The sequence below is a fragment of the Leuciscus leuciscus genome, assembly GCF_965113295.1.
Source record: "Leuciscus leuciscus genome assembly, chromosome: 2".
In the NCBI taxonomy this organism is placed as follows: Eukaryota; Metazoa; Chordata; class Actinopteri; order Cypriniformes; family Leuciscidae; genus Leuciscus; species Leuciscus leuciscus.
The window spans coordinates 17,781,658-17,797,845 of NC_138726.1; the positions used below are offsets into that span (position 1 = coordinate 17,781,658).

General features: G+C 43.3%; 2 long non-coding RNA genes across 2 annotated transcripts; one reads left to right on the plus strand and one right to left on the minus strand.

Moving 5' to 3' along the window:
• Positions 1 to 1,320: 1,320 nt before the first annotated feature.
• Positions 1,321 to 2,127, minus strand: LOC309493416. The gene is made up of 2 exons (XR_014203912.1): positions 1,784 to 2,127; positions 1,321 to 1,720 (listed from the first exon to the last, which is right to left on the minus strand). It is a non-coding gene; the product is annotated as an uncharacterized lncRNA (long non-coding RNA).
• Positions 2,128 to 5,587: 3,460 nt separating this feature from the next.
• Positions 5,588 to 6,277, plus strand: LOC309493541. The gene is made up of 3 exons (XR_014203975.1): positions 5,588 to 5,947; positions 6,032 to 6,110; positions 6,198 to 6,277. It is a non-coding gene; the product is annotated as an uncharacterized lncRNA (long non-coding RNA).
• Positions 6,278 to 16,188: the final 9,911 nt, after the last annotated feature.

Here is a 16,188-nt window from a genome sequence, read left to right on the forward strand (position 1 = left end):
CAGGGGACATCTGCGGCAGAAAGATCTTGAACCCCGAATAATTCTCGGGACAGGCTTTCAGAGAATAGCGTCACCTGGGACCCGGTGTCTAGAAGGCATTGGACTTCGGCCCCATTGACTCGAACTGATACCAGAGGACAGCGGCCAACCAAGCGATTTTTTGTCGTTGATGAAAAAGGGTCAACTAAGGGGGTGCCGACCACTTGACCCACAGTGGCCGGTAACACTAAAAACCCCCTTGTGATCCTCGACGTGCAGAACACTGCCGGACATAATGGCCCGGGGTACCGCAGCCATTGCAGATAGGACGTCCCTGCTCGTCCCACTGGAAACGGAGCCCCGATGGCCGGGGTGGTCGTTGTTCTGGAAATCGACCCCCGTCAGAGTATGCTCGCTCCCGTACCGGTGGCGAAGGGCGGTGAGATTCACGGCGAAGTTCTTCTAAAAAGGTTTTCGACAGTTCGGTAATTTGGTCACGGACGTCTCTTCTCAATTCGTCTCGTAAGGCCTGCTTCCAATCTGGTGGAGCAAGAGGTAAGGGACCGTCGGCCGTATTTGTGGCCATGCACTGGGAGGACTCGGGGATATCAGCATGATCTCGTTCGAGAGCTAATGCCTCCTGGCGAAGCTCATCGAACGTCAAGACAGGGTTGCGGCGAAGTTGGATCCGGAGGCTCTGGCGTATCGGGCCATCTCGCAGCCCTAGCAAAAACTGATCCTTCAATAGAGCCTCTTCTTCACCAAGTCCATGGTCCTGTCTCCCCTTCAACCGAGACAATTGTTCCCGTAACTGCAGGGCAAAGGCACGAATAGTCTGGCGAGGCCCTTGCTTGCAGTTAAAGAATTGTGTGCGGAGGACAGCTACGGGAGTCGTGTCACCATACTGTCCTGTTAGGAAACCGAGGATGGCCTGGGCGGTGGCTCGGGTGGCTTCCGGTGCTGCTTGCACTTCTCTCCTTGCTTCGCCGTCGAGTGAATTCAAAATGAACTGGGTCTTCTGGGTGGCATTTAACCCTTGCAGGCCTGCTAAGTACTCTACTTGTGTCTTCCATGCCGACAAACTAAGTTCCGACCCTGGTCCTCCATATTTTTGAGCCCATGGAGCTCCCATAAAGATGGGCATAACCTGTGGGCGACCCAACGGTACATCTTCGTCTGCCATTGCTCGGCCTCTGTCTACTCAACCCAAGGTGAAATCCTGCCGACTACGCCAAAAGATGTCACAGGCCGGGGTGGGCCAATCAGGCTGCACCCACCCCTGGAACCCCTCTTTCACCCTTGGGGAGTCGGACAGAGGCCAAGCACAACAACAACAGAGAGAATGATCAAAAAGGTATATTTTATTTATGATTAGAAGGTTAAAAGTCTTAAAAGGTAGAGGTCCGGTGAGTAGGATTTCTTCGGTTCCCAGGCCAGAAGGGGAGCCTAGAGGACTTCGTGGGATTGCCGTCAGGTAAGTGTATGGTACGTGTGTCTTGTAAGGAGGAAGAGGAAAGGGGGAGGGGTTTATGGCCAGGGGCGTGGGTCCTCTGACCGAGGTCTTTCACCGCCCACCAGATGGCGGCGGCTTTCCCTTCTGTCTTTCCCAAAGGCGGACAAACACACAGAGCAGGCGAAAGGAGGACCAACTGGATTCTTTTACTGTGGAGCAGCCAATGGACAATCTCTCACAGTCTTCCTCAAAGGCGGGCGTACACACAGAGCTGGTAAGAGGCGATTTCTGCAAGCAGACAGGTGAGCATTCATGTAAATCTTCGTGGTTCACATAAGACAGGGGACTTACAACTGGAGTCTTTCACTGCAAAGCAGCCGACGAACAGTTTCGCACAGTCTTCCTCAGAGGCGGGCTTACACACAGAGCTGGTGAGGGGTTAATTCTGCAAAGCAGACAGGTGAGCATTCATGTAAATCTTCGTGGTTCACATAAGACAGGGGACTTACAACTGGAGCCTTTCACTGCAAAGCAGCCGATGAACAGTTTCTCACAGTCTTCCTCAGAGGCGGGCTTACACACAGAGCTGGTGAGGGGTTAATTCTGCAAAGCAGACAGGTGAGCATCCATGTAAATCTTCGTGGTTCACATAAGACAGGGGACTTACAACTGGAGTCTTTCACTACAAAGCAGCCGACGAACAGTTTCTCACAGTCTTCCTCAGAGGCGGGCTTACACACAGAGCTGGTGAGGGGTTAATTCTGCAAGCAGACAGGTGAGCATTCATGTAAATCTTCGTGGTTCACATAAGACAGGGGACTTACAACTGGAGTCTTTCACTGCAAAGCAGCCGACGAACAGTTTCGCACAGTCTTCCTCAGAGGCGGGCTTACACACAGAACTGGTGAGGGGTTAATTCTGCAAAGCAGACAGGTGAGCATTCATGTAAATCTTCGTGGTTCACATAAGACAGGGGACTTACAACTGGAACCTTTCACTGCAAAGCAGCCGATGAACAGTTTCTCACAGTCTTCCTCAGAGGCGGGCTTACACACAGAGCTGGTGAGGGGTTAATTCTGCAAGCAGACAGGTGAGCATTCATGTAAATCTTCGTGGTTCACATAAGACAGGGGACTTACAACTGGAGTCTTTCACTGCAAAGCAGCCGATGAACAGTTTCTCACAGTCTTCCTCAGAGGCGGGCTTACACACAGAGCTGGTGAGGGGTTAATTCTGCAAAGCAGACAGGTGAGCATTCATGTAAATCTTCGTGGTTCACATAAGACAGGGGACTTACAACTGGAGTCTTTCACTGCAAAGCAGCCGACGAACAGTTTCGCACAGTCTTCCTCAGAGGCGGGCTTACACACAGAACTGGTGAGGGGTTAATTCTGCAAAGCAGACAGGTGAGCATTCATGTAAATCTTCGTGGTTCACATAAGACAGGGGACTTACAACTGGAGCCTTTCACTGCAAAGCAGCCGATGAACAGTTTCTCACAGTCTTCCTCAGAGGCGGGCTTACACACAGAGCTGGTGAGGGGTTAATTCTGCAAGCAGACAGGTGAGCATTCATGTAAATCTTCGTGGTTCACATAAGACAGGGGACTTACAACTGGAGTCTTTCACTGCAAAGCAGCCGATGAACAGTTTCTCACAGTCTTCCTCAGAGGCGGGCTTACACACAGAGCTGGTGAGGGGTTAATTCTGCAAAGCAGACAGGTGAGCATTCATGTAAATCTTCGTGGTTCACATAAGACAGGGGACTTACAACTGGAGTCTTTCACTGCAAAGCAGCCGATGAACAGTTTCTCACAGTCTTCCTCAGAGGCGGGCTTACACACAGAGCTGGTGAGGGGTTAATTCTGCAAAGCAGACAGGTGAGCATCCATGTAAATCTTCGTGGTTCACATAAGACAGGGGACTTACAACTGGAGTCTTTCACTGCAAAGCAGCCGATGAACAGTTTCTCACAGTCTTCCTCAGAGGCGGGCTTACACACAGAGCTGGTGAGGGGTTAATTAGTTCTCATCAAGTTTTCCTAATTCCAGCGTCTTCCCTCTTTCCACGAACGTGCCTGAATCAACACCTGCCCTTGAATGACCGTGCCCGTGGCCCATTCACTCTCATCACAGCTCAGCCCCGAACTCAGCTCCAAACATTGCTGTAAGCACTGCACAAGCACCACCCCAAAACACCGCGTTCTCCCTCTCCCTTTACCTCTCCTTTTATGCTCCTCTTAGACAACGTGTCTCGCTCTCAGCCTTCGCTCACCTCGGGCCCAGCTGCCGGTGATCTTGGATAATTAATTCCTGTTTACGGGGCGCTTACGCTGGTTCAGGCTGTGTAGGTGTTTCACTGTTTAGGTTCCGGGGGAGTCGCGGCAAATTTTAGTTCCGCTTTACAGGGGACTGATGTATTTAGTCACCCCGTGACAGTTGCATGTGTTTTTATTCATTCTGTTAAACATAAGAGTGCCTACTGGCATTTTAATAGTGCTTTACTTGAAGATGCTCACTTTTGTAAATGTTTTTCCTTCTTTTGGTTGGGGTGGAAATCTAAAAAGTCTTCTTTTACATCAGTACAACAGTGGTGGGCAGTAGCGCGGGAAGTGGGGTGCTGCGGGGGCTGCAGCCCCCTCGTCATAGCATCAGCACCCCCAAGTGGGGGGCTGTGGACTAACATAATATTGTACTTTAAAAACGTGAAATAAAAATAAATAAATGGACAGCGTTAACTAACTCTCTTATGCCTAATGTAGTGAGTGTTCAAGCTACGGAGAAAATGAAATAAAGTTTGAATTTGTCATGCTTTGTTCCGATCAGAGCACGTGAGCGGAGATCGAGCGCATTTCTGAATATTACGCTCCCTCGCTCATTCCGCTCAGGGTCGCTCGCTCAACCCAGAATGGCCTGCTGGTTCGAAAATATGTGGAATAAGGGCGGCCTCCGACTAAAGTTTTTTTTTTTGTCGACTAGTAGTTGTTCATTTAAGCCATTAGTGGACAAATCGCCCCTTTATATTAATTGTATTACTTAAATAGGCTATATACAGGATAATGAGCGTGTACATAAGCTGCACTCAAGCGCACGGCTGCACGCATAAAGATTGCCACAAAGAACCGGCAAAAGTATGAATGTGTCAAAAATAGCAAGGAGACATTTACCGTATTTTTCGGACTATAAGTCGCACTTTTTTTCATAGTTTGGCTGGTCCTGCGACTTATAGTCAGGTGCGACTTATATCAAAATTAATTCAGACTGAGATGAACCATGAAAAAACATTACCGTCTACAGCTGCGAGAGGGCGCTCTAGTTGGCGGAGTTGTTCAGAAGCGACACCAAGGATGAAGAAAATGATGTGGAATGAGATCGCGGGAGCTTGGTGAACTTGTTTACTGGTAACTTGCTTGTTGGACTCGCTGGCTTATGTTAATTAAGCCTATTCAGCCTCCCAGGTATATGTTCTTTATGCTATTGTGTAGCTGAATAACTGTTAATGTGTTGCGTTAACATACCGGACACCTATTCAGCCTGTTGTTCTGTGTGCTACTGTGTAGTTGAATAACTTGCCTTTCCAGATTAAATGTCTGTTCTTGGTCTTGGATTTTGTGAAATAAATTTCTAAATAAATGCGACTTATAGTCCAGTGCGACTTATATATGTTTTTTTCCTCTTCATGACGCATTTTTTGACTGATGCGACTTATACTCCGGAGCGACTTATAGTCCGGAAAATACGGTAATTGTTTATTAATTTTCTGTGTAGCTGCAAAGATGAAGTTGGCTGCGGACTCGCCATGAACGCCAGAGAGAAATGCACATTTGTTTGCACAAGTTTTCTATAATAGATAGCCTATATTTCTCAAATCTGTGAGGCACAAGCTGAGTTTCGGCGCCCTCCAGTTCACGTGCAATGCAAGTGATTGTGCCGGCGCCTTATTACATCATCTGTTTATCAACAAATGGTTGATAAAACATTGATCAAAATTAAGATACAATTTATACAAAACGAAAATCTTTTAAAAATAGTCTTTCTACGAAACAAAACTCAATGAAGTGGTCAAAATCATGTCTTACCCGCTGTCTCCAGTCATATTGTGCATCTCATGATCATTATCTTTCTCATGCTGCATGCTCTCTTTCATAACCAATGTAGCAGTAGAGGATTTCCCTGTTTCTTTTCTTTGCGTCATTAACCTTATATGGAAATGGGAGGATGAGGTAATCAGTACCGGTATATTTAAGTGCGTAGACTGGAATCCCTAGGATGTAGGCTTCGTCATACCCGCCCCTCTTCCGGTTTTATTAGAGTCAAGGTAAGCGACGGAGGTCATACACTGTTTCATGGAGTTTCAAAGTGTTTAGAGTATGTGTTTTTATCTTTGAAGGATTCCTGTAACGTTTTTGGCTGAATGCCCTGGAGTTGCGTTAAGCGCTCATTGGAAGCGTTAAGCTGGACATTCGTGAATGTATCCTGACTTCGTGATAACGTGATGTGTGTATGATCCTCGTGTGGTATGTATGATTAGTAGTCTAAATGTTGTTGCGAAGTGGGTTTTATGGGGTTAGTTAAGTTTAACAGGGTTTATTGTGTTTTAGCTGGACATTCAATGAGTGCATCCTGACGTCGTGATAGCATTATGTGTGGTTCGTGAGGTGTGTGTGTGATTCTCATGTGGTACGTATGATTTAGTACATATATTTAGTTCTATATTCTTTGAAGTAACGTTAGACTCTGATCTAAGTGTTATGTTTTGTTTTGCAGTCTCCCGTGAACAACGTGATTAATTCAGGTCGTGCTGCTGTTTTTCATGACTAGATTAGTCTTCTTATCTTTTTGTGGACGGACCGTTCTATAATTTTATTATTGTCGTGTATTGTTTGGTTCTGTTTTCATTTTATGATTTGGGTTATTTTTGTTGCGTTCTTATTGAGGGTGGCTTAAAGGTATAGCGGAGGATGTTTTACTTCCTGGTGGGTAGTCTAAACTATTGGTCCTCCTAATTGTCAATCATTCTGGTGAATCAATCAAACTTTTCAAAAAGTGGAGAGGGCGGGTCTTATCTAAAATTTGGAAAGATCCTCCGCTATACCTTTAACCAGTGTGATTTGGGCCGTTGGCCGTGGGGTGTAGTTAATTACATTACATCATATTATATCAGCGGCTCTCTAATGGTCACCTGTTGAGACTACTAATTATTGCTTTGGTTAATCTTTCTCTTTTTTGTCTGATGTGATTGTTGTGACGATTTTGTATTTGTATCGTACCCACTAATCTTTCTTATTTTTGTTTCTTTTTGTTTGAGTCAAGGCTGAGTGCGCCGAAGGGGAGGCTAGTCACCTGGGTGAACACATTTGCTGTGAGGTTGGAGCACCAGGGTTGAGCACCTCGACTTATTTGGTTTGCCGTGCACACATAAATGGTTGAGCGCACAGTTGTTTATAGCTAGCTTGCCCCCCCTAAAGTAAACTTTAGCCTTGTTCGTATATATGATTTTTCTTATTAATTCTTTTTTTTATATATATTATTTTGTGGAGACGATACATTTATTGGTTTCTTTTTGTTTGTGATGTTTTGCTGATGTGATAATTTGCTGAATCATGTACACTTGGAAGAATGTTCTTTTAGTAATGTTCTTAGTATTGTTACAATAAACTCGCCAGTGATTTATACCATTTGAAGATATAAGCAGAATATTTTCTTTTTGAATAAAACTAATTGTTTGTTTTCTGAATCACATGACTCTGACTTTTCTCTGCACCACCGAACCTGGGTTCCTTGTTTTCTATATTTCCTTGGGTGTAATTCCCAAGGTGGCGTAGTCAGGCTATTTGTATAGAATTGCATCACCAAAAATACTGCTCTGGTCACAACCAACATTGATTAAATAAAAAAATAACATTAGCCTATAATATTTAAACATAAATATGAAACTAAATGTTTTCTTTAATGGCTACAACACATATACAGTAGGCCTACAGAGAAATGTCATGTCTTGTCATCAGCCACAACATTATGACGTCACATATTTTCCAACCCAGCCCCCAGCCCCCCTCGCATGAAACAGCTTCCAGCGCGCCTGGTGGTGGGAGATTGGGAAGGTGCAAATACAAAAATTTTGTAATCATTACACTTTTAATGTTACTAGAGACATTGTTCAATCCATGAGAAGTTTAGAGATGGATATTGTTGAACTCCAGGCTCTAAATGGAGCCTCTGCAAATCAAAACCAATTGCAGGCTCTTAAAGGGAAAAAAAAATAGCCTTAGCAGATCTATTAGGTACAAGGTCTCAGATCCAGGTCTCAGTTGGTTAGATCCAGATTTCAGAGTCTTTCTGAAATGGATGCCCCGTCCAAGTTCTTCTTCAGTTTAGAACGGAAAAATGGCCAAAGAAAAAGTATTCAGTGTTTACGGGCAGAAGATGGAAAAGTTCTGACTGAGGATTCTGATATTCGAAAAATGGCTGTCGGTTTTTATAAGGAACTGTATTCCAACAGTGTTGTGGATGGCCAGTTGATGGCTGAATTTGTGTCCAATCTACCGAAAGTAAATGAAGACTCATATGCAGAACTGATATTTCCCTTAACAATAGACGAACTGTTTAAAGCTCTGCAGAGTATGAAGAATGGTAAAGCACCAGGATTGGATGGGTTGCCTGTTGACTTTTATAAAGCATATTGGCATTTGTTGGGAGATGATCTACTTGCAGTGTTAAGTGATAACTGCCTTGCAGGGACAACTGCCACTAAGCTGCAGAAGAGCTGTTTTAACGTTGCTCCCTAAGAAAGGTGATCTCAAAGAGATAAAAAACTGGAGGCCAGTTTCTTTATTATGCACTGATTATAAGATTTTATCAAAAGCTTTGGCGAATAGACTGAAGAAAGTAATTGGACAGGTTATACATTTAGACCAATCCTATTGTGTACCTAATAGATCAATTGCGGATAATATATCTCTAATTCGAGATGTTTTGGAAGTCTCTAGACTGTTTGGGAAAAAATGTGGCCTAATTTCCCTAGATCAAGAGAAGGCGTTTGATCGGGTGGATCATCAGTTTTTATGGTATACGTTAGAAACTGTAACCGATGTTAGGGCCGAGGGACAATTACCACACTCTCCGGAGGAGCAGACACCAGAGGACACCAAGAGGCGGACAACAGAATGACTTCTAAAGGTACGTTTTTATTAATTTAAAAGAATAAAAACAGTGCTGAGAATGTTCGTGGCTGGACCCCGGTTTGGGAAGAGGAGCTGGGGGGAGGGATATTCCTCTTCTCTGACTCGTGGGTGGGACAATGGCTTCTTCTCGTCTTTCCGACTCGTCAGAAAGGTGCTTGAGAGACAGACAGTCATTTCTTCTCGTTCCTTCGACTCGTCAGAATGTGCTTGTAGGATGGACAGAGGCTTCTGCTCGCCTTCAGATTTCCCCACAGACAGAACAGGTAAGTATTCGGCTCGTGGAGATGTTCTTAGGACAGCCGATCGAATGAACAGCAGCTTCCCCACCTCTTCTGAGGGACAGACAGTGACGGTGCTCAGATTCGGCTTGTGGACGTGTTCATAGAACAGCCGATCGAATGACAGCAGCTTCCTCACCTCTTCTGCGGGACAGACAGTGACGGTGCTCAGACTCGGCTTGTGGACGTGTTCATAGAACAGCCGATCGAATGACAGCAGCTTCCTCACCTCTTCTGAGGGACAGACAGTGACGGTGCTCAGACTCAGCTTACGGACGTGTTCATGGAACAGCCGATCGAATGACAGCAGCTTCCTCACCTCTTCTGGGGGACAGACAGTGACAGTAGATCAGGCAATAACAAGTGAGACAGGACTGTGGTAATTTACCCGCCTTTGCTCTCGTTCCGTGCGTAACAGAGCGGCGTCGTTGGGAGAGTTCGTGAGACTGGGCTTTCGTGGACGTGAGAGTGCTCGTGAAGTGTGGTACTCGGGGTAAAAATCTCATCTGCAAAAGTAAATTGGGCCATGAAGACTAAATTTCATCTTTGAATATAATTGCATTATTTTATATTATGTATCTGTATTATTATTCTTTATTACTATTCTTTATTAGTTTACTACTCTTTATTAGTTGTATTATCTTATGAAGTTTAAAATGCACAAGTTAGACTATAGATTGCATGGACACGTGTTTAAGGAACATATTTTGGACAAGGAGGGTAGCTCTGAGGATTTTGTTTTCTGCTTAAAGGTATGTGTGCAATGCAATGTTCACTTAGCAGAGTTCCAATGATGATGATACTTCAAATGTGTACAGTTGGTATGCTCTTTGCGAGAAGAGGAATGTTTCATCTAATGCAAATGTACCATTTGTGTACCACTAATGTATTAATGTATATACAGAAGGATAGTGGATTGCACCATGTGTAAGAATTAGGTTTACATTCCATTTTTAAACATCAGCTATATGTTTTTGATACCTTAAAAGGAAGACAAAAGTTGCTCAGTTGTGTATTTAGGCTCAATCTTACTGTACTGCAGCAGAGAAACATGGAAACGCATAGACCTGGTATGAATATAACATCTTCTCAGAGTCTCTCTCCTGACATATAAGAATAAAATTCTTCTTGGCAAGATAACTGGTGTCCGGTCCTGTGAATCTAATAATAAGGGGAAAAGACTAAATTCCAAGTCTACAATTGGCGTCACGAACAGGATTGATGTCTTCAGGCCTTTGTGTGATCATTCAAGGTAAGACCTTGTTTTATTCTAAATAATTATAAGTCTGCCTGATGATTAAACATAGACTGAAACTGCTTAAAAGAACTGTGCTATTTAAAGTACCAGTTGTGTTGCCAATGAATATATGTCAGATATAATAATAAAATAAAAAAATGGAATTCAATTAAGTAATTAAATTTAATTTGGAATTTTTAAGTTCCTCTGAAAAGTAAATCTCTAAAGTATTTGATATGCTGAGATAGAGATAGTCTTCTTTCTAAAAAAAAAAAAGGACTATCTAGTCAAAAAAATCGAGAAATTAGCTGTAAGACGGTTAAGCTAGGAAATTTGAGGATACTTGATTAATAGGAGCGGTTAGATGTAGGGAGTTTCCAAAGAAAGGAGTAAAAATAGTCTCTAAAGACATCAACGCTGGAATTAATACAAGTATGAAAAGGCAGCAAGACTTGATTGACAGGAGTAGTTAAGTGTGACGAGCGCCATAGAAAGGGTTAAAAATAAGCTCTAAGGACATTAACACTGGAGTAATACAAGTAAAAGCGCCATTGTAACTAGATAAGATCGCAGGCATTTCTGATTTTGACTGTAAGCTGATCAAATACTTGAGTATAGCCTACTATTCTGAGCAAGCTAAAAGAAAAAGAAAAATTCAAAGAAATCAATCTGAGATAAAACTAAAAAGAAAAAAAGATACTGAAAATATAAGGGTTAACTTTATTTTTAATTATTTTTATTTTTCCCCTGAAGTTCATATAGTGTTTAGAGAAGAGAGAGAGAAGCAGGGGTAGCAGTAGCCCCTTCTGAGAATTCACTCTAAACACACACACACATACAGTTGGAAGAGGGAAAGAGAGTGCAGCCCCTCCCTTCAGAAGTTGCTATACCTCCATACACACTCACTCACACACACATACATACAAAGCCCTGCTGTTCTGAGCGCACAAATAACAAATAATTAACAAATAATTTGCAAGATGGAAGAAAATGGCTGTAACAGTAGAACAATATCTGCTTGGTACCTGGAAAGGAAGAACAAGAAACAAGCTAAGCTTTTGAAAAAAGGGCTGGATATCAATGCAACTATGGATGCACAGTTACACTGGTTTGAGTCTCAAAAAGACAAGATAAAATCACAAGCATTCCCAATACTGGCAGCTCATTGGATTTTGAAACAAGGTGGAATTTGTTGCGATATAAATGGAGGTCCAGTACCATTTGCTGAAGTAATGAAGCCTCAAATTGAAGCATTTAATAAGTTAAAAAAAATCATGTCTATTAAATGTTCAGATGGAGAAAATTTAACCAGTGATGACTTATTTGATCCAGATTGGACAAATATAATAACTGAAGCTGAAAGAAAATATTCACAATCACCAGTGAAATCTGCAACCACAGTAACGCCTCCTCCTTACAAACCAATTTATCCAGCTTTGCCTGAACAATATACAAGTTCATCTAAACCTCTGACACAGCCTCAAACTTTAGGACCAAATGGAGGTCCAGTTGACAAAATGTATATTGCATCTGTACAGGCAGCTCCAATAATAACAAGATCTAAATCAGCCCAGCAAAACAGGGACATGCTGCGAGGTACACCAGCCCGTAATTATGGATCTGACTGGGGTGATGAGACCAGGGATGACGATATGATCACAGTTGACAAGATCGGTCCTGAATTTTCTTCACCTGCTGTTAAAAGGGAAGAATTACAATCTGAAATGATGACAGAAGAGAGACCATTCACACCAGGAGAACGTCAAGCCATTCTCACAGCCTTGCCTCCTCTGAAGCGACAAGATCCAAACACAGAGTTTTGGCGAGAATTAGACTCTCTGGTTGAAGCACATCAAATGACATTAAAAGATATACACACCATTGTGAAAGCTAAAATCCCAAGAGACAGATGGGAACGCTTGCCAGCTTCGATAACAACAGCCCAATGGATAAATTTGTGGGTTGATGACCAAGGACGACCACTGGGTCTTTGGCAGGCATTAGATGTGTTTCGAAAAGAAATCCAAGAAATCTTGGGCAGTGGGAAAGTTCCTTTCACATTAGTGACGTTGATTAAGCAAAAGGATGATGAATCTCCAGATGAATATGCTCTGCGTAAGTGGAATGCTTATGAGAGATGGTCTCTCTGTTCCAAGAAACAGCCTGACAGAGATGATGTGCAGTTCACTGACACACTTGTGGATGGACTTAGCTCAAAATACCAACAAGCCTTATCACTTGGAGTCAATCCAGGTGAGACATTTGATCAAATTATGCAATGGGCTGGGCGATTAGAGATGGCTACGAGATCAAACAAGGAAGAAGGAAACAAGCCAAATCGAAAAGGAGTGGCAACAGCTCAATTCAACATGGACATAAAGAAGAGGATGATTTTCTGCACCAACTGTGGAAAGCCTCGCCACACAATAAAAGATTGTTGGGCTAAAGGAGGTGGAGCAGAAGGTCAAGGTCCATCATTTAGACTGGCCAGTGAAAAGAAACATGATGAAACCCCTCAAGGGAAAATGTTTACTGAAGCACAAGTCCGTCAGCTCATTGAGGGAATCGTGCATCCGCAATAGGAATCAGCGGCCCCCTGTATTAGTAAGAAAAGAGACAATCGCCTTTTCGTTAATGCATTAATAGGGGGCCACCCATGTGATATGTTGGTCGACACAGGAGCTTCGATTTCAATAACAGATCTGAACCTACCTACAACCGATGAAACTATGGAAGTTGAAGGAGTTGGAGGAGCTATCACTAAATTTCGCAAAAGTATACAAGTTCCTTTGCAAATACATGAAGATGAAGTCTTATGGACATCTTTCTGGGTAGGGCCGAATTCACAAGGAAGCCTTATTGGCATGGACATTCTTCCATTGTTGAACATGATCATATTCACTGACAGTCGTCAAATCGCTACAACAGCTGGGATAATACCACATGAAGATCGCACATGTAATTTAACATCTGTTGGTACAGCAAAACCAATTATCAGAGATTGGGGAAAAGACGGTGTGTGGGGTCTTCTGTGCAGTTTATATCCAGATGTTTGGGCTAAACACAAATTGGATTGCGGTAAAGCCAACATTGACCCTGTCGTAATTGAGGGACTGATACATGCCCCTCATAAACAATACCCTATCCGACCTGAAGCAAGACAAGCCGTGGAAGAGATAGTGGCAGATTTGGAATCTGAAGGAATCATCATACAATCTTCATCAACCACTAATAGTCCTGTATGGCCTGTCAAGAAATCGGATAACTCATGGAGATTAACCATTGATTACACAAGACTCAACAGTGTAACACCAAAACCGCATCCTATTGTGGCCAATCCAGCCACCATTCTGAATGATATCCCAGGAAATGCAAGAATATTTACAGTACTAGATGTACTGTCGGCATTCTGGTCTATACCTATTGACGAGAGATCTCAAGAGAAATTGGCCTTCACAGTGGGGGCAAAACAGTTTGTCTGGAACCGACTACCACAAGGGCTAAATATATCTCCTGTAGTCTTCCATAGAACTTTGGATCAGTTCTTAACGGAGCGAAAAGCTGAAATTGAGAGTTCAGGAAGTGTTTGCATCCAATATGTTGATGACCTGTTGATTGCAAGCCCAGACGAAAAGAGTCATATATTTGCTCTGAATGTTGTCTTACAAGCCCTTAAGAAAGGAGGATTCAAAGTCAACCCCGACAAAGCACAGCTGGCTAAAACCAAGGTAATCTACTTGGGCCAAGAAATATCTGTCGAGGGAAGGAGAATGACAACAGAGCGTGTAGAGGCATTACGACAACTTCCAAAACCTTTAACAGTTACAGGAATACGGAAGGTGATGGGACTGTTCAACTACTGTCGCCAGTATATACCTGATTTTGCCAGCATCACTAGCCCTCTCATTGACTTGTACAAGGGAGGAAAGCCTGGAGTGGAAAAGATAAACTGGACGTCGGAAGCTGAGGAAGCATTTACTTCTATGAAAGAGAAACTGACATCAGCCCCAGCCTTGGGACTTCCTGATGGACGGTTGCAGTTTCATTTGTGGACCAGGGTGGGAGATGAGACGTATTCAGCAGTTCTGTGTCAAAAACCAGGTGATAGATACAGACCAGTTGGATATTTTTCCACAAAGATTCCTGTCACAATGATTGGTCAACCACGATGTATACAAGCTCTTGATGGTGCTACGTGGGCAGTGGACGCTGTTGAAAATATGATAGGAGCACAAACTATCAAACTGCACACTCCACACAGTATAGTGACACTGTTGAACAACACAAACATCAAAACCATAACTGACGCAAGAAGAGCAAAATGGGAAGCAACTTTGTTGAACAAGGATCTGAGAGTGGAAATCATCAGAGACACTTCTCTCAACCCTGCAACAATGATGTTGGAACCACATGAGGGAATACCACATGAGTGTGAAAAACAAGTAGAAGAAGATAGTTTTGGTCCAGTAAATCCAATCCCTCTTGAAAATCCAGACAAAGAGTTATGGGTCGATGGATCCAGTTATTATGTTGATGGAAAACGACATACTGGATGGGCTGTAGTGGAAGCTGATGGAACTGTTGTGAAGAAAGGAGCTCTTTCGGGGCAATTTTCAGCACAAGTAGCTGAGCTCATAGCACTTACGGAAGCTCTTGAACTATCGGAAGGAGATCGAGTTAACATCTACACAGATAGTCGTTATGCTTTTGGGGTGGTCCATGACTATTTGGCTCTGTGGAAAAGACGTGGACTTATCACTAGCAGTGGGAGCGAAATACAACATGCTTCCATAATTCGTCGTTTGATTGCAGCATGTCACTTACCCAGAGAAGCAGCCGTGATCAAAGTAAAATCACATCAATCTGACAAGTCCAAAGAAAGTCAAGGGAACACGGCAGCAGATGCAGCAGCTAGAGAAGCAGCTCTACTTCCTCTTACTCCTGTTACCTTGGTAAAGGAAAACAGCAAAGATAATCCTGAGTTCCATCTTCTGTCATATCAAATGGAGACAGATGAAGAGAATGAACAATGGATAAAAGCGGGAGCAAAAGAAGATGATCAGGGTATTTGGAGAATTCCAACAGGACAAGTGGTGATGCCTATTGGAACAAGAAGAGAACTAATGCAGCTGTATCATGGAAAAGTGCATGCTGGAGCAAAAGCAATGAAAACTCAAATCAGCGAGACGTGGTGGTGGCCACGAATGATGAGAGACATTGATGATTACTGTAGGAGATGCTTAATTTGCATGAAAGCAAATGTGGGAAAATCTGTAAAGGTGCGAATGTCACATGCACCCAGACCAACAGGTCCATGGACACACCTCCAAATCGATTTCACAGGACCTTTATCACCCAGTGGAGGGTATCAATACATTCTAGTACTCATGGACAGATTTACTAGGTGGGTGGAAGCATTCCCTACGAGAACTTGCACTGCCGAAGCGGCAGCACGAGTAATGGTGGAAGAAGTTTTTCCTCGCTGGGGTCTTCCATATGAGATTGATTCTGACAACGGAACTCACTTCACTGGAAAACTGATGAAGGAAGCAATGAAATTGATGGGGATCAAACAGAAATTTCACATTCCCTATCGACCTCAAAGCTCAGGATTGGTAGAGAGAATGAACAGATCGTTAAAAACCTCTCTTACCAAAGCCATTCTGCAAACTGGCCAAGGTTGGCATAAGTTATTACCTGCTATTCTGTGGAACTTGAGAGCAACACCAAACAGAGTAACAGGACTAACTCCTTTTGAACTGATGACTGGAAGAGCAATGGTCCTACCTCCTGATGCTCCGCCTCCTGCCGGAACAGGAGGAGATTCTACTTTGTTCCAAGAGAAGTTACGACGCTATCTCACAATGCTGGACAAAGCTACTAAAGACAATAATAAGAAAGTGAGAGAAGCTCAACAGCAATGGGATGAAAAACATACCACTACTGACATTCCACACATTCCCGAGTTAGGCAGTTTTGTTATGGTCAAACGCATTGCTAGGAAAGGTTTAGAGCCTAGATGGGAGGGACCATATGAGATACTCTTAACAACTGATACA